The 23,369-nt window shown below is 44.3% G+C and overlaps 1 long non-coding RNA gene and 1 gene segment (V, D, J or C); both read left to right on the top strand.

Moving 5' to 3' along the window:
* The first annotated feature begins 344 nt into the window (after window positions 1-344).
* Window positions 345-3,877, top strand: LOC308460942 (immunoglobulin heavy constant epsilon-like). The segment is given in 4 exons: window positions 345-390; window positions 911-1,243; window positions 2,149-2,412; window positions 3,540-3,877.
* Window positions 3,878-6,309: 2,432 nt separating this feature from the next.
* Window positions 6,310-10,102, top strand: LOC308461044. The gene is made up of 2 exons (XR_013978779.1): window positions 6,310-7,078; window positions 8,593-10,102. It is a non-coding gene; the product is annotated as an uncharacterized lncRNA (long non-coding RNA).
* Window positions 10,103-23,369: the final 13,267 nt, after the last annotated feature.

Consider the following 23,369-nt stretch of genomic DNA (forward strand, 5'->3'; position numbering starts at 1 on the left):
TTGGAGTTGTCTGTTCAGCACTAAAAGTGATGTTAGGGTTGTGCCATTTAAGATTTCAGTCTTGGGGGCTAGGTACAGCAACATCCAGCGGCATTTTTAAAAAAAATACACTTTAGTTTTAAATTGTTAAATTTGTGGTGATTTATTTTTAAAGTTTATTTATTGCTGCTTTATTCTCAGAGCAATGTTACCAGCATGTGTACCACACACAGTGTGTGCTGATAATAGTATTCATGACCTGCTCCTTTAAACTGCTTGTATTCACTTGCGCAACCAATAGTAGGGAAGTATCTTGGTGAGGCTGTTCAAAACTTTGGGATTAGTAGGAGAGACAAAGGTGGCGAATGGCAGATGAATTAGTGGCCGCTCACTCTCCAGTCTTCTATCGAAGTGGGTCCCTCAAGACATACATTGAGTAGGAGACAGGTCCCAGACTAGAGATCACTAAAATCACAGAGAAGTGGTATTAATGCCCCTCACATATGGATGGGTTGAGAAGATCAATTTGGTTCATATTTAAAGACGAATATACATAATTCGCAGTACTTGAACCAAAACATGTCCATCATTTCCACCTTACACTTCTTTAAATTGTGCAAAGCTGTTCATCAGCCAAGTAATGTGCACAAAGAATACATATCGTGTGTGAGTGAATAATATATAAGAATGTGTTACATTAGGAGCACTGTTTTACAGGAATGTTTATATTAGGCAAAATATCACTCAGAGGTGTGTATATTAAGAGAAGTTTGAATTAAAATGCAATAAACTTGAATTCAATAAACTTGAATGCAGATGACTTTTCATAAGGACTGGTTTGCTGATTGGTGTGAAAAAAAACTTGAAAAATAAGCAACTGAGAGGAACCATAACTGACAGATTCACCCATCTCTGCCTTTCTATAATGTAGGAACCTCTGCAAAATCACCAGTGGCCCCGGAGGTCCGCCTGCTCCATTCCTCCTGTGATTCCAAATCCGGTGGTGCCACCATTGAGCTGTTCTGCATTATCTCCAGCTTCTACCCCAAAACGTTGACGGTGGAATGGCTGGTGGGTGGGCAAGCCGGGCTCCTGCCTTCATTCACTGAGCAGCCCAAGAAGGATGCCCACGGATACACTTTCAGTACCACAAGCACAGCCAATGTCAGCCAAGCTGACTGGAAGGCTGGGAATGTCTACTACTGCCAGGTGTTCCACGAAGCAACACAAACGAAGGTGAAGAGCAAAGCCAAGATATGTGAAGGTAAGAGCAGCTGACTAAGTTGGCACTTGAGTTTCCCTCTGTTTTGGTGGGCATGGACTGGAACATGAGGGGGAAGGCTGCTTCCAGATTGCAGCTTCCTCCTACTTCATTTATACATATATAGATATAGCTGCTTTCAATTATGTCCCATTGAATTAAGCCTTGAACACATGACCTTACTAGTAGAGTAGTTGTTTTCCATTTCTACTGGAAGCAGGACTCAGGGAAGACATAGGGGAGTGGACATCAGAGTGCCCCAGATGTCCATGAAAAGTCTTGGCAAATATGCTATCCTCTTCAGGGTCAGAGGATGTTTTCCATCCTCTACAACATGTAGTTTGAGTCAATGGTGTAAACCACCTCCTGGATAGAACAATGTAGTCTTGATAGCAGAAGCTGATATTGTAGAAGGGGGTGATAGGGAACTGTTTGTTCCTGCTCATTGTTCACAATGGAATATGGAGCTTTTTTAATTTTAGGACAACCAAGGGCAGCAAACACCAGCTTCATTCTTTTAATATTTGTACCAAGTCTGGAGTTTTTGCTCCCTTTTACTCTGGAGCAAGGAATGCCCTTGTTAACAGATTATTATTATTATTATTATTATTATTATTATTATTATTAATTTATATTTGTACCCCGCCCATCTGACTGGGTTACCCCAGCCACTCTGGGCTGCTTTCAACAAATAGAAAAGCATAATAAAACATCAAACATTAAGAACTTCCCTATACAAGGCTGCCTTCAGACGTATTCCAAAAGTTGTATAGTTATTTATCTCATTGACATCTGATGGGAAGAAGTGAGAGTCAAATAGAGAACTAACATGAAGTTTGTGCCTCCAGATGCTACCGTCTGCCCTTCCACTGGCATTGACGTAAGAATCATACTCCCAACTCCAAAAGACCTGTACGTAAACAGCGACCCCAAACTCATCTGCGTGGTGGAAAACTTGATAGATACAGATGGGCTGATAATCACCTGGTCACGGCAGACACCAGGACCTGTGAGCCAAGAACTACTGGAAACAAAAGAAGAGCCTAATGGAAAGTTCACCGCTACGAAGGCCCTCTCTGCCACAACGTGGCTACAGGGAGATGAATTCACCTGCAAAGTGGAATATCCAGGCCTGGCTGCTCCCATCATTAGGACCATTGCCAAGACGACAGGTAAGGGGGAAACAGGGCTGGTCTCCCATCCCAGGGCTGGTGGTTTTGTGTTACAGAAGGAAAACACAACACAACTTGGCAAATCTGCAGTTTATGCTAGAGACACAAGTTACAATTTCAAGCAGTCTGGTGGAGGTCTTGTGCAGGTTTGCACAATCATTCGGCTACCCTTGTCTCTGCTCAAAGGTTTTATGGTGCTAGAAAAACCTGCAATGCACTTTTTTAAAAAAAAAAATCAGAAGGCAACACTGGAACCAAGGAAAGAAAGGCTTGTGTCCACTGCAGGGGCCAAGACGTCTCCCATTACTCTTTCCACTCTTATGAAAACCATTTCATCTCTAGTTACAGATCCTTCAAACCCCTGAATCTGTCTATTGATAATGTTTACCCAACATTGGTCGAGCTACATGAAGGATTGAGCCAGTTCTGATGAAGGCAGATCTTTATGTCCTTGCCCTGGTGGCCCACTCCACAAATTTAACGAGCCACCAGGGTAACTGCTTCAGGAGCAACTGTGCAGAGCTTGCTCCTTGAAGTTTGCAAGATTTTCACCTTTCAGCCCCAAGCCATGCTGCAACTTGAACATACCAGTACCTTCTCGGGAAAGACTGGGATTCTGTGTGGGCTGGGTGACTTCTGTATATCTGTTGAGAAACTGGGCTGTATAAATATACCTCATATCTCTGCTGTCCCAGTTTGTGCTCCTATTCATTCATCCAGCTCAAAGAAGCCCAACACATGCTATAGATCTTCACATAGATCTACACACTGATGGTGACTTCAGCTGAAGGCACTTCAACTCGTTGGCAATTAAGTATTTACCCCACTGTGTCTACTGTACAGACATAAACTGCTCTTCAAAGAATCTAACAGATAATATTTAGAGTCAAATGACATTAAAAGCCAGGTGGAGCAACTATTGGGAACATATTGCTGTTACGAAGTGCATATGAACAGGCCAGAGGTGAGCCACGCTCTCTGCAATAACCCTGTCTGGAGTACCTATGTTCAAGAGAACAAAATCACAGGGACTCTCATTGTCAACACTGCATCCACTCATTTGGTCTAAACTTAACTACTGTTGCCTCTCCTTTTCTCTCACATATATTGTCCCTGATCTCAAAAAGGAACGGTCCATGCTCCTGAGGTGTACCTTTTCCGACCCCACCCTGAGGAAATCCGTACTCGGCCATCTATGGTGACCCTCACCTGCCTGATCACTGAGTTCACCCCAAAGGCAATTTCTGTCCAGTGGCTGAAGAATCACAATGCTATACCTGACGATCACCATGTCAACACCCCAGTCATGAAGAACAACAACCATTCCTACTTCATGTACAGCCACATGAAAATTGCATTAACTGACTGGAACAACGGAAATGCGTTCACCTGCATGGTTATCCACGAAGCCCTCCCAATGAAGTTCACCCAGAGGACCGTGGAGAAATCCCAGGGTAAAAAATGATGACCATCCCTCCTACGGCATTGCACCCTCTTCAGCCTCTCCCAGATTTTCCTCTAGCATTGTTAGATAAACCCTGTGTAAATAATTTCCATGCATGCGTGTTTGGCCTATGGCTGAATAAAAAGAGAACCAACTCAGATATATCCCATGTTGTGGTCATTTGCAGGAGAATCGATGACTAGCATGAGTTTTGGAAAGCAGGGGGTGGATTAATTAAGTGGGTATTCATGGTATTTGGAAGCAAAATGTATTCACCATTATCAGAGCTATGCCATGGGAGGCAGGGGTGCAAACGTCTGATGTCAGTATATGTGTATTTTAATGCTCACAACAGGCCCTTGATAAGTGCCAAAAGTGAGAGGGATTTGGTCCAAAGACACCAACTGAGCTTCATCTAGTTGGGTGGTGATTTGAATCTGGGTCACCTTCCACCAGGCTCAAGTCCAATATCCCATCATCTGCTCCACCCTGGCTTCCATCTATACATGTCCATACACATGAAGCTGCTCTCCTTTTAACGTCTGGTGCTGAAAACAACAAATAAGCTGCTAATTCGCTACTGAGGAATATTTCTGTACCAGTCTCTGCCTCCTTCAGCCAACTGCCACCAGGCCTCAGTTCCTCAGGGGTTGAAACCAATTGACCATAGCAGAGTTGCTGTGTTCACTGCATTCCAACAACATAATTATAGCTCAGTGCTCTTTATATTTTTTTTATCTGCCACGCCCCCCCCAAAAAAAATCAAAGCCCAAAGTTCATCCAATAAGTTTGCCTTTTTAGGCACCCATATATATAGAAGGGAGTCCTGCCCATATCAGAATATTTTGCATTGCCTCTCCTTCCTCTGCCTGCTCCAAATATTGATATATGGTACATGACGTAAGAAGCTGGCTCATTGGTTTGCCTACTCAGAGTAGGCCCACTGAAGTTAATTGATATGTGCAATTTAGGTTCATTCGTTTCAATAGGTCTACGCTGAGTATGATTAGCATTGGGTGCAAGCTATGCAGCGTTCTCTGTCGCAGAGCTGGAAATTTGTTCCAATAAGAGGTGCAGAGCTATCTGTATAGAGGTGCAATACAGAGGCCAATGTCATCCTGTGGAAAGTTAGTTCAATGGGGCACAGCAGCATGAGCAGCAGGGACAGAAAGTAGGCAGAATTCACCTGGTGCAACATATGTGCACACTCCCCGCTTCAACACATGTAGCTTCCCTTCATATCAACTCACCTGGCCTGGATTTCAGTGACAGGGCAGAAGAAATGAGACAATGCAAAACACCTGCATTGCTTGAAAGCAAAGAATAGTTTCTGAGAGCCAGCTATAATGGGATGTCATGGGGGGAGGGCATTTTGGGGGGGCAACCCACAGTTTGCTGGGGCTGCAATTCAGGTCACCGCACAAGGCAGCAGAATGTGTGTATACCCCTTATGCCCTGCTACGCCCTCTTCCAGGTCAAAACACAGCGAGTGTTTACACAGCCGCATGTGCCTTGAATGTGCACAAAATGGTTGTTGTGTATATAGGGAGAGGTTTTCTCCCTTACCGCTCCCCACGGTTACAATAGAAGCACCATAGGGAAAGGTTATTTTAATCCAGAACCACATAAAAAAATAACCTCCCCTTGCACCAGGATCCTGACAAAAAAATGGCCTTCAAAGTGGCTATTAACTGTTAAAAAGAATCAGAAGAAATTTCATTTGACACCTTTAGCATCACATCAGTAAGACATGGGGGGTGGGGAGGATAATAATAAACCTAGTTTGACCCTGAACTTGAGATGGGTGAGCAAACTGAGCCAAGCCTGGCTAGATGAGTACACAAGTCAGATGGAGCCATGAGAAAGAATCAAATTTACAGAATATTCAGGCCATAATAATGGATTGTTCATATATTATTGGGTGGGTTATGAGAAATAAAAGGTCCAATCAAGACACATAAGTACACAATGCAAAAAGGCAGAGCGAGGATATGTTTTCCAAAATGATAGTCAGGGATCCCCTCAGAACCATCCCATCAAATACGAAAGAGCAAAATCTCTGACATTTTACAAAATCGGAGAAGGGAGAAAATGGAACTTTCAAGTACACTTTTCCCCAGTCACCCCTCCTTTTGGAAACCAGACACAACATCTCCACTAAGTCACTCTTGTCCTAGTTATGCTGCAAGGGTCCAGCCTCAGCCATCACACACAAACTCCCTACCCACACCTGCTCCCTGGTTACTCCTTGAGTCAGTGTTAACAGTACTTAATGTACTGGTTAGTGTTTGTTTTGGTGCTTAGAACTCCAGATTCAAATCCCTCCTCAGCCATGAAGCTCACTGCGTGGCCTTTCTGGACATCCCTCAGAAAACGAGTTAATTTAAGACTGTGCTAAAACATGCCCACCTCCTCATTTATTGAGGATTATTCCATCCAGCCATCTTCTGTGACTCACTGAAACTGTCAAGACTAGGATGTATTTTGTCATGTGGTGAAACGGTTAAGCAACTGTTTTGAACACCTCTGAACATTGCTATTCCTCATTGATTTATTACCTGAAAAAATGGAAGGCAAATAGCATTCTGCAGATGAATTGAAACACATTGCACAACAGGTTCATCCTAAACAAACTGATGAGAATTAGATGAACTGGTACTTTAGGCAGAGTGTCGGAAAAGGGAGAAGGGGAGAGAGAGAGAGAGAGAGAGAGAGAGAGAGAGAGAGAGAGAGAGAGAAGTGTTGCAATAGAGTGAAGTTACTCTGTAGGACAAGGCACAAACATTACGTGGGGTGAACAGAGAGAGTTCCCAAAGAGCCAACACCAAGCCACTATTGCAAAATTTAGATAATATTAATTGTTATATAGGCCACAGGTGATCTTGCAGGTATATAGTTAGTGCATCATGGATTTTGTAGTCTATGTTAGACTGTACGAAATAGAAGGAATAATATTAGTAGTACGTAATTCGGCATAATTCTATATGTACAATTAGATATTAGTGGTGGGTGAAGGGATGGCTGAAGTTATGGGATATTTTATGCTGAACACTGGAAATGACGTCTCTCTCTCTCCCCCTCACAGAGGTGGCTGTGTCAACAATTGATGATTACAGCGATGAAAAAGAGGAGGAAATGGATCGTCTCTGGGTCACCATCTTTGTTTTCTTCATTCTCTTCCTCCTCAGTGTTTCTTACAGTGCCACCATTACACTGTTCAAAGTGAGTAGAGAGGAACGTCTGTTATATGTCTACATTTGAATCTTACGATGTGGAGTGACAGAGGCAGCAGAAACACCACTGGGATGGAGGGTGGGAAGCAAAGGATAAGGCTGAAATATTTGTACTCTTTATTGTAAATTAGTGAATGGTTCTGTGAAGGACTCGGCACATACGTTTACATATCCTTGATGCCAAATAGTCCATTAGATACCCCATTAAAATCAGATGACTGGGATGAAGGAAAATATTTGACTTGCTGATCTGCAAGAGAAGTTTAGGGATAGGAAGTTGCTGGAGATGCAATGGTTGAGGGTACGTTCTTCCATATGTGGTGGACCTGTAAAAGGTTAAAAGCGTATTGGGAAATAATCCACAATGAATTGAAAAAAATGTTTAGAAGTACTTCCCTCCCCCCCCCCAAAAAAAAACAACAACCAGAGTCCTTTTTGTTGGGGATAATTCAGACGGAAATTCCCAGGTGTCAGAAAAGGTTGTTTATGTATGCCACCACTGCAGCCTATGTTTTGTTAGCCCCAAAATGGAAAATGAGTGAGGTCCCAGCTAAAGAAGAATGGCAACTTAAACTGATGGAATAAACGCAGCTTGTGGACCTAACATATAGAATAAGAGAACAAGAAGAACATATGTTTAAAGAAGATTGGGAAATGTTTATTGAATGTATGGGGGGAATTTTGTACACTTGAGAAAGTTGGCAGCATTAAGATAAATTCAACAGTGTAAACAAATTTTGTTGGATATAATAATGGAATACTGAATGGTTTAGTTTATGTAAAATATGCAGGGATTTATAATATGCAAAAAGAACCATGGAAAGAGAAGAAAGGAAGTCATTGGCATTTTAAGGTTGTTTAAATGAATATTCTAAAGTGTAAAACAAAAAATTTAATAAAAAAATATATTTAAAAATGGGATAGGAAGATGCAGAAGGATGGCAAGGAATGATGTTAGTATACAGTGCCAAAAGAAAGTACTTCTTCACACAGCATAGCTAAGCTATTGAATTTGTTCCTACAAGAGGTAGTGATGGCCCCAGACTTTGATGGCTTTAGAAATGATCACACAAATTCCTGGAGGAGGAAGGCTATCAATGGCTACCAACCTCAATGGCTAGGTTCCACCTTCATTGCTCAAGACAGTGTTCCTCTTAGTACCAGTTGCATTCAAATCCTGCCTTTGGGCTTTCCACTACAGCATCTGGTTGGCCACTGTGGGAGCAGGAGGCCAGACTGCATGGACACTCTTTGACCAGATCCAGCAGGGTTCTTCTATGTTCTTACACTTTCTTGTGAGCTGGTGGTTTATAAATAAATAAGTAAATATAAGGAATAAGTACAGGGTAAGTAATAATACATCATACAACTTGCAACCTGTGACTGGCAGGAAACAGGGAGGACAAAACCACGAATGACAAATAGAACATGCAGATCTTTCTTCTTCCACACGCACTTCTGTTCTGTGTCTTCCTTTCTCCTCACTCTCATTCCTTCCTGCAGGTAAAATGGCTCTTCTCCACTGTGGTGGTCCTGAAAAAGCAGCCAGCAGGCCCTGACTATAAGAATGTGCACCAATGATTGGCCTAGAAGCATTTTCCTGAGAGCTCTTGTCCTACACTTTGAGATGTGCAAAGAAGAAGTCACTGGCTGGAGATAGGACTCCGTTTCCAGCATTAACAACTGAAGCTTCTCTCTGCTGTCTGCTTCTCTTCCCTGGTAGGGGGACAATGAAGCCCCATCAAATGAAGGACAGAGAGGCAATTTTGTTAGAACTTGGAGTTGGACTCGTCATATTATGTCATTTGCTGAGACTGCACTCCCAAGACTGGAAGCCTACTGGCCCGTTGTGCATCTGTTTCCCACAGTGGCTGTCAAGAAGAGCAACTAGTACTCCCAACCCAAGGTGTGGAGACAGTCCCACAGGCCTTGAGAAAGGAGTTTGGCACATCTACTCAGCATTAAGTCCTCCTGAGTTCAATGGGGCATACATCTAAGTATACATATGACTGCAGGCTGGGTATCCACTGGATTCTCCCCATTTCAGAGCTTCAGATCTACTCTCAACCCCATGTTCTGCCATATGCTGTGCCTGCTCATCCAACATACCCTCATCACTAGTAGGCATCCAGCCTCACCCAGCTATTGGAGACACTGACCTGTCCTGACCTGACCTAAGCATTCTACATAAATGTCCTATTCTGAATATTGTCCTTCTCTATACTGAATATTTCAATCAATCAGTTTAAAACCCACACAATACCAACAATTTGTTCTTCCTCAGCCCCATGACTGGCACTGAGGACATTTCTGCGCTTTTATATATATTACATGATTTGTGGTCACAATCAGTGTTTTTTTTCTGGGCAGACACAGCGGGACGCATACCCCTAAACGTTTTGTTTTGCCCCGACTGACGGATGAATTGACATGCCAGCTGTCTCTGTAGTAGCAGCGCAGACTGGAGCTCCATCATTCTCCCTGTTGGTGCCTGGGGAGGGGAATCTGGGGTGGCCGCGGTGGAGGTGACAGCACTGCTGCTCCTCCTCTTGCCGGGCTAGAGCAAACCGGTGAGCACTCGCCCCTCCTCGCTCAAGCCAACCCCACCGCTGCCGCTGCCAGGGGTCTTCCTGTCCTCTCACCGCCGCTGCTATTTTCTAGCTATTTTTAGCTAGTTTCTGCTATTTTCATATACAGTGGTACCTTGGGTTAAGAACTTAATTCGTTCCGGAGGTCCGTACTTAACCTGAAACTGTTCTTAACCTGAAACACCACTTTAGCTAATGGGGACTCCCACTGCCACTGTGCCACCGCTGCACGATTTCTGTTCTCATCCTGAAGCAAAGTTCTTAACCTGAGGTAATATTTCTGGGTTAGCAGAGTCTGTAAACTGAAGCGTATGTAACCTGAAGCGTATGTAACCCGAGGTACCACTGTACTGCATGTTTTGCGGTCATAACTATATTTACTAGACAATAATAAAATAAATAAATAAATAAAATTGCCTTCTGAAGGTTTTTGTTTCGTTTTTGCTCCTCCTTCACATACTTTCAGGAAGGAGCTTCATCCTCTTTTGAAAATTCCGCCTGTTGTCCCATAAAAATTAGCGGTTTGGGAACCTGAAGACTTGCAGATGTTGTTGGACTCCAACTCATAAAAGTCGCAGCCAGCATAACAAATAGTCAGGGATGGTGGGTCTTGCAGTCCAACAACCTATGGAGGGCCACAGTTTCCTCACCCTTTACTTGCATGCCAAGACCCCGTGACCCCGCAGTTCTCCAGGGAGTAAATTACCAAATAAGACAACAGGATATAGTTTATGGTTTCAAATAAGCCACAACTTTTATTGGGTTAGATGTTTTATTGGGTACAGTTGTGAACAGTTTGGCATAGGCATTTGGGGAAACCAGTTTATTTCACTTCAGCCTGTCTGCTGGGAATGCAACTAAGGGTAAACCACCTCGGAGGGATATGACCTACATCAAATAGGGGTACCTCCCGAGGGGTCACAGTTGGAGGGGTGCTATGGCTGCAGTCCCCTCCTGGGCATTGGACAGAAGCTACTCCTCCAGAGCTTTCTCCGTGAAAACCCGCTCTTTAAAGCTCATTTGGAGCAAGCAGTACTCCACAGCAACCCAAATGGACGCTTTTTTCCAAATGAGCACTAAAGAGTGGGTTTTGGGGAGAAATCTCTGGGGTGAAAACAAAACAAAAAATAAAAAATATGGACTCTGGCAAGAGGATATACTATTTACTGCCTCATATACAATTAAAGAAAAGTTTGTAAAGATGTTCTATAGGTGGTACTTAACACCAGTTAAGTTGGCAAAGATATATAAATTGAAATCCAACTTCTGTTGGAGATGTGGTGGAGAAATAGGAACAATACACATGTGGTGGAGGTATGAGGAAATTAAGAAATTTCGGATAGTAGTACATGAAGAACTAAAGAAGATGTTGAAAATATCAATAACAAAGAAACCAGAGACATATCTCCTTGGATTGATAGATGAAGAGATACCACAGGTGGGGTGTGTGTGGATTTTTCTATATGCAAGTACAGCTGCTAGAATAGTGATTGCTCCTAGGTGGAAATCACAAACTATACCTACAAAGGAGGAATGGATTTGTAAACTACCATAAATGAATATTTTATTTTGGCAAAATTAACTGCTATAATAAGAAATCAGTCAAATAAAAAATTAAAAAAGAAGTGGAAATGTTTTGATGAATATATGGCAAAATGTTGCTCAAAAAAAGATACGCTAATATGCCTAGATTAAAATGTGAAGTACTGGACGGAAGAAAAATTAGTAAGGAAAGATAATAAGAATATATAGATGATTTGAGAAGATTGTAGAATGCAAGATTATTGTAAATTGTATAATGTGGAGGAAATCGAGTGGGGGCGGAGGGAAGTGGGAGGAAGGAGAAAAGAATAATATGATGGATTGAGGAAATATAAATGTAAATGTATGGGGGGATGGGGAGGAAAAGGTGTTGGCTCTGGTACATCTGTATTGTAATGTAATATGTGAAAACCAATAAATAAACAAATAGAAAACATGGAGCTTTTAAGCATCTATCTATGCTTGGAAGGAGTGGGGCAAAGGTAACTGTGGATGAACCCTGAGATGTGCACAAGCTGTTACATCTTTGTCCGCTGCTTCTGCCACCTCTGCCCAAGGTGGTCATCCAGCAAGGGACCAGCCAGACTCCAATGGCTCCTCCTCTGGCAAGCCCAGTGCTCTGAGGCAGGAGCTTCTCATTCACCTGCTTGTAGTACAAGTGAGGTGAGCAATGCTGCTTTCTATGTCATCATGGGGGGGGCGGTTCCCTCTCAGGAATATACTGCATTTACTAAGAGACAAAGGACTCCTTCATAGTAAACACAGCAGGGAGAGGTCATAAAATCATAAAATTGTAGAGTTGAGATGGATCTCAAGGGTCATGTAGTCCAAACCCCGCAATGCAGGAATCTCAGCTAAAGCATCCATGACAGATGGCCATCCAACCTCTGCTTGAAAACCTCCAAGGAAGGAGAGTCCACAACCTCACGAGGGAGACTGCTCCACTGTCAGACAGCTCTTACTAGAAAGAACAGTTCTTCATAGAAAGCCCAGAAGGGAACGAACGGGCACCATTTAGGAGGCATAAAAAGGGATCTCACAAATGTTCAAGTTCCTATGAGGTCCTGTTCCTGCCCCCTTCTCCAGCAGATGTTCTCCTAACATCATGGAGCCAGCTCAGAAATGTGCGGAGAGGGAAGATGGTGCTGCTGAAACTTAGCCTTCAAAGAGAAGAAGGGTGACCTTTCTGAGGGAGAAGTGAGGGTGGTTCAACTTTAACCAAGGTTGTTCTTCTGAGGGTTTATTTTAGCCCTTCTAGCAAAAGCACAGAGTGTGTTAATAGCTTACTGTGGATGAAGTTCCACTTCAGGTCTCTGGTTGCTGCAGAGTGCTGCAATTCACTGTATAACCCCAAATACAGAAGAGGAGTCTGATACTTGTGTAGCTACAGTATATCTGTTTGTGAAAGAAAATAAATACTTATATTAGTTTCCTGGCAATGCACAAGAACAATAAATATTCTGTCTTTTCTTAACCGCATTTCATTTGACCTCCAGTCTGCATCTTCCTCTCCTATGTAGTTCACTCTCTGCCTTTTCAGACCCTCCAGGTGTCCCTATTTTCCAGGGACAGTCCTGGATTTACAGAAGCCGTCCCCGTTTCGGATTTTATCCTGGAATGTCCTCCTTTTCCTTAGGATATCCCTGTGTTCCATCTAAGAAATGTTGGAGAATATGCATTTGGTGTGTCAAGTTTTGCTTTTCTGGACAATCACTGTGTTCCCTCTATGTGGAGGTCCCTCCTCCCTCAGAGACTTAAGGGACTTAAGGACTTAAGGAACTTAAGATGTGAGACGCCTGGTAAAGACGCTAACAAGTTGCAGGATTGGTTCCGTAAGAAAGTTAGATGCTTCTCCTCAGAACACCAGGGATGTGAGCAAACTGGGGCAGAGATATGGGAGCAATCTTCCAGCTGAGGGGGTTTTTTCCTGCCCTTTTCCTTCCCCACCCCCATGGAGATGCCAGGATTGCAGGATCTAAATGTTTCTCTCTCTCTGCCCCCTCAAGGCTCGGAGGGTCAGGGGAGCACTTCCAAGAAGGCAAGAGCCTCTGGAAAGTCACAGACAAATAAGTGTATTATCACCAATTCTCTCAGGAGTTTTTTCCATGAGGATTTGAAAGGCTCTAACGCCACCCCCACTCCCACATATTTTTCCTTCTAGGGGTAACTTATATATTTCATAAAATTCATATGTGCTTGGTTGTAAGAACAAAATAACTCAAAGGAGGCTTTTACCATGGCAGTTTTAAATAAATAGATGAGATAAATAGATAGATGATAGATGATAGATAGATAGATAGATAGATGATAGATAGATAGATAGATAGATAGATGATAGATGATACATATAGATAGATGATAGATGATAGATAGATAGATGATAGATAGATAGATAGATAGATAGATAGATAGATAGATAGAGATAGATAGATAGATAGATAGATAGATGATTGATAGATAGATAGATAGATAGATAGATGATAGATAGATAGATGATAGATAGATTATGATAGATAGATAGATGATAGATGATACATATAGATAGATGATAGATAGATAGATGATAGATAGATAGATGATAGATAGATAGATAGATAGATAGATAGATAGATAGATAGATGATAGATAGATAGATAGACAGATAGACAGATGGTAGATAGATAGCTAGCTAGCTAGATAGATAGATAGATAGATAGATAGATAGATGATAGATAGACGATAATGATAGATAGATAGATAGATAGATAGATAGATAGATAGATAGATAGATAGTAGATAGATAGATGATAGATAGATAGATAGATAGATAGATAGATAGATAGATGATAGATAGATGATAGATAGATGATAATGATAGATAGATAGATAGATAGATAGATAGATAGATAGATAGATGATAGATAGATAGATGATAGATAGATAGATAGATAGATAGATAGATAGATAGATAGATAGATAGATGATAGACAGATAGATGATAAATAGATGATAGATAGATAGATAGATAGATAGATAGATAGATAGATAGATAGATAGACAGATAGATAGATATAGATAGATGATAGATAGATGATGATGATAAATAGATAGAGAGAGAGAGTGCTTTGTTCTAAAAAAAATATGTTTAGGGGTACTCTCATTTTGACTCAAGAAAATCACCATTTTATAGTTGAAATCAGGGGAAATAAATACAGTAAATGGACAAAAGTACAAAGATTTAGGGGTATGCGTACCCCTGAGTCCCCCTAGAAAAAAAGCACTGGAGAGAGAGAGAGAGAGAGAGAGAGAGAGAGAGAGAGAGAGAGAGAGATTACCTCATGAGGAGTTTTAGGGCTTTCCCTATAGGATGGCTTGGAATTACCCTACTGCCTGAAACTACAGGGTGGGTTTGTCCTTTTTTCTGGTTTCATCAGGCTTCTCAAAGTATAATTTATTCTCTTTTCTCCCAGTTTTCAATTCGTTGGCTTAAGGAATCCCTGAAATACTCCCAGTGGAGTTTAGTTTAATTTGGCTACGGCTTGCACATGCAACCGCAGATGCCAGTCTGTTTTTTTCAATCCCTGGTATCCTGAGAAAGGGCTGAGAGAGACCCCTGCCAGTCAGACCCTGGAGCACCACTGCCAGTCAGTGTGGGCATTATTGGGCTAAATAAGGCAGCATCCTACATTCCCTCTGCTGATGGGAGTTTTATGTGTCATTTTGCTATTACATTTATAAATGGTGATGGTGATTTATAAAATACGGCATACTGCCTTGTATATTTTTCTATCGATTGAAAGGCAGGATGCAAGCAGACACCTGGCCACACAACAGGTCTTCTCCTTCCCACTGCAGCTTTCAATATGCCCCAAAATATGTTCTTTAAGGTTGAGGGACTCTCCAGAGGAGATTTTAGAGCACATGTTGGGGCTGGTGGCAGGAGAAGAGGAACCAGAGAGGTCCTGTTGCACAAGCAGTCTTACGTTTCACAAGCAGGCGGACGTCATTGAATATCAACCATAGATTATAGACGTATTGCCCTCAAAATTTAATCTATCCCAAGTAAGAATTGGAAACCATCAGTGGGAATGAAGTGTGATACAAAAATGGTTACTAAATGAGGGTGAGGCCTAGAATGGCACTCAGGCTTGGACAATGCCATCCTTATAGCTGGAAATAATTCCACTTACAACAACGTCATACCTCACTAAGTTCACCAAAATTGACCATGCAACCCTATACCTGTCTGCTCAGAAGTAATCCTTACTGATTCAGTGGGATTTTCAACTCACTGGTGAGAAAGAGGAACAAGGCAAGTTACTGGAGGTCTGGCTACCTGCAAAATTGTAGTAGTAGTAGTATTTTTATTATTAATTTATTTATACCCCACCCATCTGGCTGGGTTTCCCCAGCCACTCTGGGTGGCTCCCAACAGAATAAAAAAGCGATAAAATAGCAAACATTAAAAACTTCCCTAAACAGGGCTGCCTTCAGATATCTTCTAAAAGTCAGATAGTTGTTTATTTCTTTGATATCTGACGGGAGGGCGTTCCACAGGGCCGGTGCCACTACCGAGAAGGCCCTCTGCCTGGTTCCCTGTAACCTCACTTCTCACAGGGAGGGAAGCGCCAGAAGGCCCTCAGAGCTGGACATCAGTGTGCAGACTGAATGATCAGGGTGGAGACTCTCCTTCAGGTATACTAGGCCATTTACAGGTATACTGTTTGTTTAATACTTTGGAATCCTGTGTATCTTTAGTTCCCCTTGGTATTATACATCGCCTTGATTGCCCCTGGACAAAAACCAAACTAACCCTGTTAAGTTTAATCAACTAATTAATTAATGTGTGCATAGGTAAGAGAAAAACAAGTGGTTTGAGTTTTTGCAGGCCAAATTCAGCCCAATTCCGGTACTTCATATAGCCTTGTTTTTCTGAGCAATGGAACTTTTGGGTTTTGAAAAGGTGTTAAACCAGGTGATAAAAAAGAGGAAGTGATTGGCTCCCAAATATATCCCCTGGACCTCATTTCTGATTATTATTATTTTCACACCTTCACGCCAGCTCTCAGGATGTCAGTGTTCTTTTTAAAGGGACTTCTTAAGAACTTGGGGGGAACTCTGAAGGCCTCATTGCGGCGGAAATGACTCCCCAACAGAAACAGACTGTGGGTCATCCAACAGAGGTCTGGTTGCTTCAATCATCTCCAACCTTGGGATCGGTGAGTTCAGAAGAGGGTTTGTTCTTTACGTTGGGGGGCAGGGGAATTATAGTATGGAAGGTCGGGTGGATGCAGGTACATTGATTCTGGACCAATTGAATAAGATGACTTTTATACATATGCTGCATTAAAAGATACTTACCACTTTCCAGAGGTGGCCTAAAGTATCTGCAATGGCAGCATTTGTTAATAACCCTATTTGGACCAGCATCGAAGACACCAGAAATACTAGAACAATTGGTTAAATCCTTTGAGAGCAAAAAGCTGGTTACTAATTTTTGATAGATATTTGGTATCAATCAATCAATTTGATATGCAGACTCTGATAAAAGAATGGAATTAAGAATTGGAGATTCCTATATTACCTAGACAGTAGGAGAGTGTTTTAGCTTTTGTAGCAAAGGTGTCATTGGATTATGAATTACATCTTAGACAACAAAAAATAATATTTAGAAATTATGGGACTCTGTTACGTTTGTATAGAAAGGGACTATCTACCGCAACTGAGCATCTTTATGTAAGGGAAACGGGAGTAGAAAGAGCTTGGAGCAGCTGCTTATGAGGCAAGGAGGACTGCCAGGCAATACTGTAGGCAATACTGAGCTCAATATAAGGAAGCTTCCTATGTTCCAGTGTCAGGCTACAGCAACATGGACACATGAACCTTCCCCAAGTGCCACATTCAGCTCAGAAGCTTCCCACCACTCAGTCAAGAGAGAAGCCTTAAGAAGGTAGGTGAGAAAAGCCCCGGGGCTCCTTGCTAACTTCTCCCAGGCTTGTTACTCAGCTAGATCTAAGTTGGGTTACCTACCAAGCCGCTTCTTGCCTCCAAGCTATGGTTTATGCTAGGAAGCTGGAGGAGGGCAAGGGGGCTACCTTAGAGACTGGCTGAAGCCTCATAGTCTACTGGGAAGCTCCTGAGCTCCCAGAGGAATGTTGAGCTTCAAAGAGGTGGGTTGGGCAGACGAAGGCTACCTGAAAGCTTGCTCAAATGCTAGGAGTTTCCCAACTTCCCAGTGAACATTTGGCTTCCAGGGAATTGGCTGGGTGGAAGGAGGAGACTGAAAGTCAGATGATCAGCTGTGAAATTCCTCACCTCACCGCAGCAGGCTTTAAACTAATGGGCCAGGGAAGGTACCTGAAAGCTTACTCCAAGCCTAATGACTCCTGCTCTCTCGAAGGGGTGCAAGGCTTATGGGAAGCCGGTGGGGAGGAAGGGAGCTACCCAAAAGCCTGACCCAGCTGGGAGATGGCAAGGACCCAGCTGAGCACTAGGGCTTGCAACAAGCTGGACAAGTGCAAGGGAGTGCTATAAAATCCATGTCAGCTGTAAGACGCCTGGCTTCATACATGAGCAGTATACTTCATGAACCCTGGAGGGGGGGGGACTGGAGCTATGTCCCACCTGATGCACAGCAGTACAATTCAATACCTAGTTCAGTATTAGGATTCAAGGAAGCTAATCCTGGAGCAGAGGAAAGTTGAAACCAGCCCTGAATGCAAGGTGTTATAGGTGCTTGGGAGCTGCCGGTGGGGCTGCCCCAAGCCTGATGCTCAGTTGGGGGAGCAAAAGCCAGGTGCTCACAAAAGCTGAGGGTAGAAGCCGGGTGGGTGGACTGCCGAAATGCCTCCCCAAGCCCAATGCTCAGCTAGAAGATTCTTGACTACTTAGCTGTGTGCTAGGAGCCACAAAATCTGTAGGGAGCAGCTTCAGAGGTTTCCTGATGCCGGCAGCAAGCTTCAGGCACAAGTATTTGACAACCCACCCAGGTGATGTAATTCACAAAAACTGGTGGGGAGGGGAATGCCTGGATGGCTGTCCCAAGCCGCACGCTCAGTTGGGAGATTTTTTGCCACCTACCTAGCTGTTGGTCTTCCCATAAGCTGGTGGAGGAAGCAGTTAAGAAGCAGGGCTATGTGTAAGGTTTTGCAATTGCTGGGTGGGTGCATGGAGGCCTGCTCCAAGCCCGGTGCTCAACTGGGGGATTCTTGACCACCCAGCTGAACGCCAGGCTTTATGTAAGCTGGTGGGGAGCAGTTGGGAGGAGGGCACCTGGATTCCTGCTCTGAGCCTCATGCTCAACAGGAAGATTCTTGACCACCCAGTTGAGAGTTAGGCTTCACAAAAGCTAGTCAGGTGCTGCCAGGTGGGTGGGCTGCCCAGATGGCTGCCCCAAGCCTGATACGAGGTTCTTGACCACCTAGCTGTTCACATAAGCCGGCGGGGGGGAGCAGTTGGGGGGGGCTATGTAGATGCATAGCAAAAGCCAGGTGCTCAACTGTGAGATACTTGGCTTATCAGAAAATCAGCAGACTGATAGGGCTGGTGGGGAACAAGAGGCTGCCTGAGAGCCTGCTTTAACCTAATGCCTAGCTGGGAGTTTCCTGACTTTCAGATTAAGCTTCATCTGGCAAGGAGGAGGGTGGTTGAAAGTCTACTCCAGCCAGATGCTTAGCTGGGAGATTTCTGCCACTGCCCCCACTCCTTGATGAGCAGCAGGCTTCAGCCTCGCAGGGAGCAGGGGAGCTACTTGAAAGCTTGTCCCAAGCCTGATACTTAGCTGGGAGGTTCCTGGTTTGCAGCTGAGCACTAGGATTCAAACAAGCTGGACAGGTGCAAGGGAGTGCTATAAAATCCACCTGACGCTCAACTGATAAACTCCAGGCATCATGTTGAAGCAGCAGGCGCGAATAAATGGACCGGGGGTGGGGGACTGGAGCTCTGTCCCACCTGATCTTCAGCTGGGAGATTCTTCAATACCTACTTCAAGGAAGCTGATCTTGGCACACATAGGAAGGCCGAAGCCAGCCCACAGTGTAAAGCTTCTGCAGGTGCTGGGGAGCAGCTGGTGCTCAGCTGGGAGATTCTTGACCACCCACGTTTGAGTGGCACTTCAGAAAAGCTGGTGGGAAGCAGCTGGGTGGGCTGACGAAATGCCTGTCCCAAGCATGATGCTCAGCTAGGAGTTTCTTGCCTACCTAGCTGAGTGCTCGGAGTCACAAAAGCTGGTAGGAAACAGCCAGTGGGGTTTCCTGATGCCTGGTGCACAACTGGAAGGTATGTGACAACCCACCTGAGTGCTATCATTCACAAAAGCTGGCAGGGAGCATCCAGGAGATGGGACAGCCTAGATGCCTGTCCCAAGCTCAGCTGGGAGACTTTCGACTATCCAGCTGAGCATTAGAATTTACAGAAGCTGGTGGGCAGCAGCTGAGAGGGGAGACTGGCTGGATGGCTGCCCTAAGCCTAGTGACTGACTAGGAGATTTCTGACCACCCAGCTGTGTGTTAGGCTTCACAAAAACCAGCTAGCAGGGAGCAGCAAGGTGGGAGGCTGCCTGGAAGCCTGCCCAAAGCCTAACACACAGCTGGAAGGTTCTTGCTAACTCAGATCAATGTAAGACTTCACATAAGCTAGTGGGAAGCAGTCGGCAAGCTCTCTGGATGTCCGCCGTTAGCCTGATGATCAGCTGGGAGGTACTATCAATCAGCAAACTTCAGGGGAGATGGCAGGGAACAAGGGGCTGCCTGAAGAGCTTGCTCTAACCTGATGCTAGCTGTTACAGATGGGTAGCCGTGTTGGTCTGCCATAGTCGAAATAAAAAAATTCCTTCCTGTAACACCTTAAAGACCAACTAAGTTAGCTGGGAGTCTCCAAAACTTCCCAGAAGAATGTTAGGCTTCATTTGGCAAGGAAGGTGACTGAAAGTCCACTCAGATGCTTAGCTGGCAGATTTCTGACCACCACCACCCAGATGAGCAGGAGGCTCCAGCCTGGTAGGGAGCAGAGGAGCTGCCTGAAAGCCTGTCCCCATGCCTGGCGCTCATCTATGGTGCTTTTGGCCTCCCAGATCCACAACAGGCTCCAGGAGCAAGGAAGTATCTTAAAGCCTGTGCCAAGCCCAGCGTCAAACTGAGGGATCCATAAACTTCCTGAGCCACAACAGGCTGCAAGAAGCCGAAAGGGAGCAACCAGGGGGCAGGGGCTGGCTGAGGGCTAGGAGGTTCCTGACCCTTCAGATGTAGGAAGCTGGTAGACAGCAGGAGGTGCTTTCTGAAAGTCTGATCCAAGCCTGATGCTCAACTGGGAAATTCCTGACCATTCAAAAGGGGTAACAGGCTTCATGGGGGCTGGATCTGCTCCAGGCATGAATCTCAGCCTGGAGATCCCCCAATTCTTACTTGAATAGTAGGCTTCAAGGAAGCTGTCTTGGATCAAGAAGGCTACCTTAGCTTGGCTCTCAGCTCAGGGTCTGGCTTCAGGAAAGCCATACGAGAAGCTGACAGGGTGGGGGCTGTGGGGGAGCCAGTGGGCTACTTGAATGCCTGTCCAATGCCCGAGCTGTAATGTGTCGCTTTAGGGCTTCGTCTCTTGAGACTTGAAACTGCAAGCTCAGCCAAGGAACAAGAGGGTTAGGAAGCAAGCGGCTTTGAGGAGCCTAAGTTCTGCTCCCTGCTCAGAAAGTGTTCTTTGGGGCAAAAAGACCCCTAAGTTTTGCTAGGCTGCAAGGGCTGAAGTAAACAGGAGCCCTGGGTTCTCTCTGGAGTGGGCTGCAACGGATGAGTGGGGCCAAGCTGGTTAGGGCAGAGGTGAGTACCCAGCCATAGAAGAGTAGGATAGTTGAGTGGTTTAGAGAACAAGGAATGTGGTATCTGGTGCACCTGAGAATGGCAGCCCTGAGGAAGCTCCTGCTTCTGGGGGAGGAGAGAGGAGCATAACAGCTTAAAACATGAACTCCCCACATTAGGAGAGTGGTTTCCAGTGGTTGCAAGCTGGAGTCAGCATGTGCTGGACTCCTAGGTTTGACCATCAGCTCTGGCTGAGGAGGGGAAGGTAGAGAAGATGTGGGTGACTGGAGAGGGAGCCTGTGCAAGGTCAGAAGGGAAGTTCCATGGGACTAAAAGGCATCCCAGGTCTTGTAGCTAGAGAAGGACATGTTTGGCAGTTGTCACTATTTAACAGGAATGGTTCCTATTTTCTGGAACTTGTCTCTGGCAAAGCACTGTCCCTGCCTTGCCTTTGGGATGGGCGTTGTTGAAACTGTCTTAATTATGAGTTGCTTTTGCTCAGCAGCATCCCCAAGACTTCTAAACATCTCTCACACACCTCATCTTTAACACTCACACATGCTGATGTCGCTCACATTCAGCATTTGAGAACATGTTGTTGGACTCAGGATTTCTCACAATATTTGCACCTTCTTGGCTTTTAAAGATTGCTGGGCAGTCCCATTTTATGCCTGGATTTTATCTACTGCTGGGTTATCTTTTCTTGATGTTATCATTTTACTGAGTTGTTGCATAATCTGTTTTATTATGTATGCTGCCTGTTGAGTCAGCCACCAGAGAGACACGGCTGTTTCCTTGGTCTTACTCTTGAAACAAGGTATCTAAGCAGTTAAAGTTTTTCCCCATCATGGCAGGAAAAGCTTCCCCTCCTAACTTTCTGAGTGACACCTCTGCGGGGAAAGGAACTGTCTATGTGTCTACAATTTGCAAGCTGTTGAGAAACCTGAAGTTTTTCTCATGGGACAGACGTCCAGCAGCACCCTCTTGGCCTAAGGCTCTGCATCCTCTAGCGGACAGCAAGACCTTGTTCCCACAGAGGTAGTAGACCTAGGTCTCAGAGATAACACATGGCTGATATGCCTTCATTTCCCCCCCCAACCTGCATTATTTGTAAAAAGCACTGTTGCTGTTCAACTAGTGAACCAGGGGGAAATGGGGCACCTCATGCTTAGGGGACAAATTTGCCCCTCCATTCTCTCCGTCCAGCTTTTACAACCCTCCCCAGACTTACCACATCCCATTCCTTGAGTGTTTTTTGCCTGGTTGGGAAGTGTCCTTGAATTGTGATACTGGTTCTTGCTTAACTTGGATGGGGGAATCTATGTGTGCACAGAATCCTCTGAATTTTCTGCAGCTAGAAAGTGCAAAAGTAAGAGTTCCATCTTTTGCTCTGTTCACCTTTGCTCCTTTTGACTTTGAACATGACTCCAGTTAGCATGTGCCCCCAGAACATTGCTCATGATGGAATGAGACCCTTGGGTTACAAATGTTCCCCACCCTGCTGCTAGAATTTTTCCTCCCTGACATCATTTCCTTTAGGCATAGGCCAGACACAGTTTTGCCACCAGTAAAAACTAGGCAAAAACTACACACTTCCTTTTTACTGCTTTCCATAAACCACAAAGCCCCCTTTTCGTGGATTTAAGATTCCCCCCACAACTTTTTTTTAATAAATAAATGTAGAATTCAAAATAAAAAAGTATCTGGTTTGGTTATACATTAAAAACTTGAAGCCCCAAAAACTTGATGTGGAATTCACTGGTGCAGCTCAAGGACAGCGTTTGGCAAATTTGGAAAGAATCAGCCAGTTCGGCTGTTTGTATTCTGCAAATAATTCAGCATCCTTAGATTTCAGTATTTTCAAGAGAGTTTCTAGCTCTCGTGGTTAAGAAAATAAATTTGAAACTGTTGCTTTGTTGCAATAGATACCTTCCCTCTCTCAAACAAATGGCCAGGTTTGGAACTTGTTGGCAATAGGTTTGGAACTTGTTGGCAATAGTAGAACTATGGATGAACTGAGGGATGCAGGTGGCACTGTGGTCTAAACCACTGAGCCTCTTGGGCTTGCTGATCAGAAGGTTGGTGGTTTGAAACCCCATGACAGGGCGAGCTTCCGTGGCTCGGTCCCAGCTCCTGCCAACCTAGCAGTTCAAAAGCACACAGTAGATAAATAGGTACCACTGCGGCGGGAAGGTAAACTGTGTTTCTGAGCGCTCTCGTTTCCATTTTGGTGTTCCATTGCACCAGATGCAGTTTAGTCATGCTGGTCACATGACCCAGAAAGCTGTCTGTGGACAAATGCCAGCTCCCACAGCCGGAAGCAAGATGAGCGTCACAACCCCATAGTCGCCTTTGACTGGACTTAACCGTCTAGGGGTACTTC

The sequence above is a fragment of the Podarcis pityusensis genome (genome assembly GCF_964106645.2).
Source record: "Podarcis pityusensis genome assembly, chromosome: 13".
Lineage (NCBI taxonomy): Eukaryota > Metazoa > Chordata > Lepidosauria > Squamata > Lacertidae > Podarcis > Podarcis pityusensis.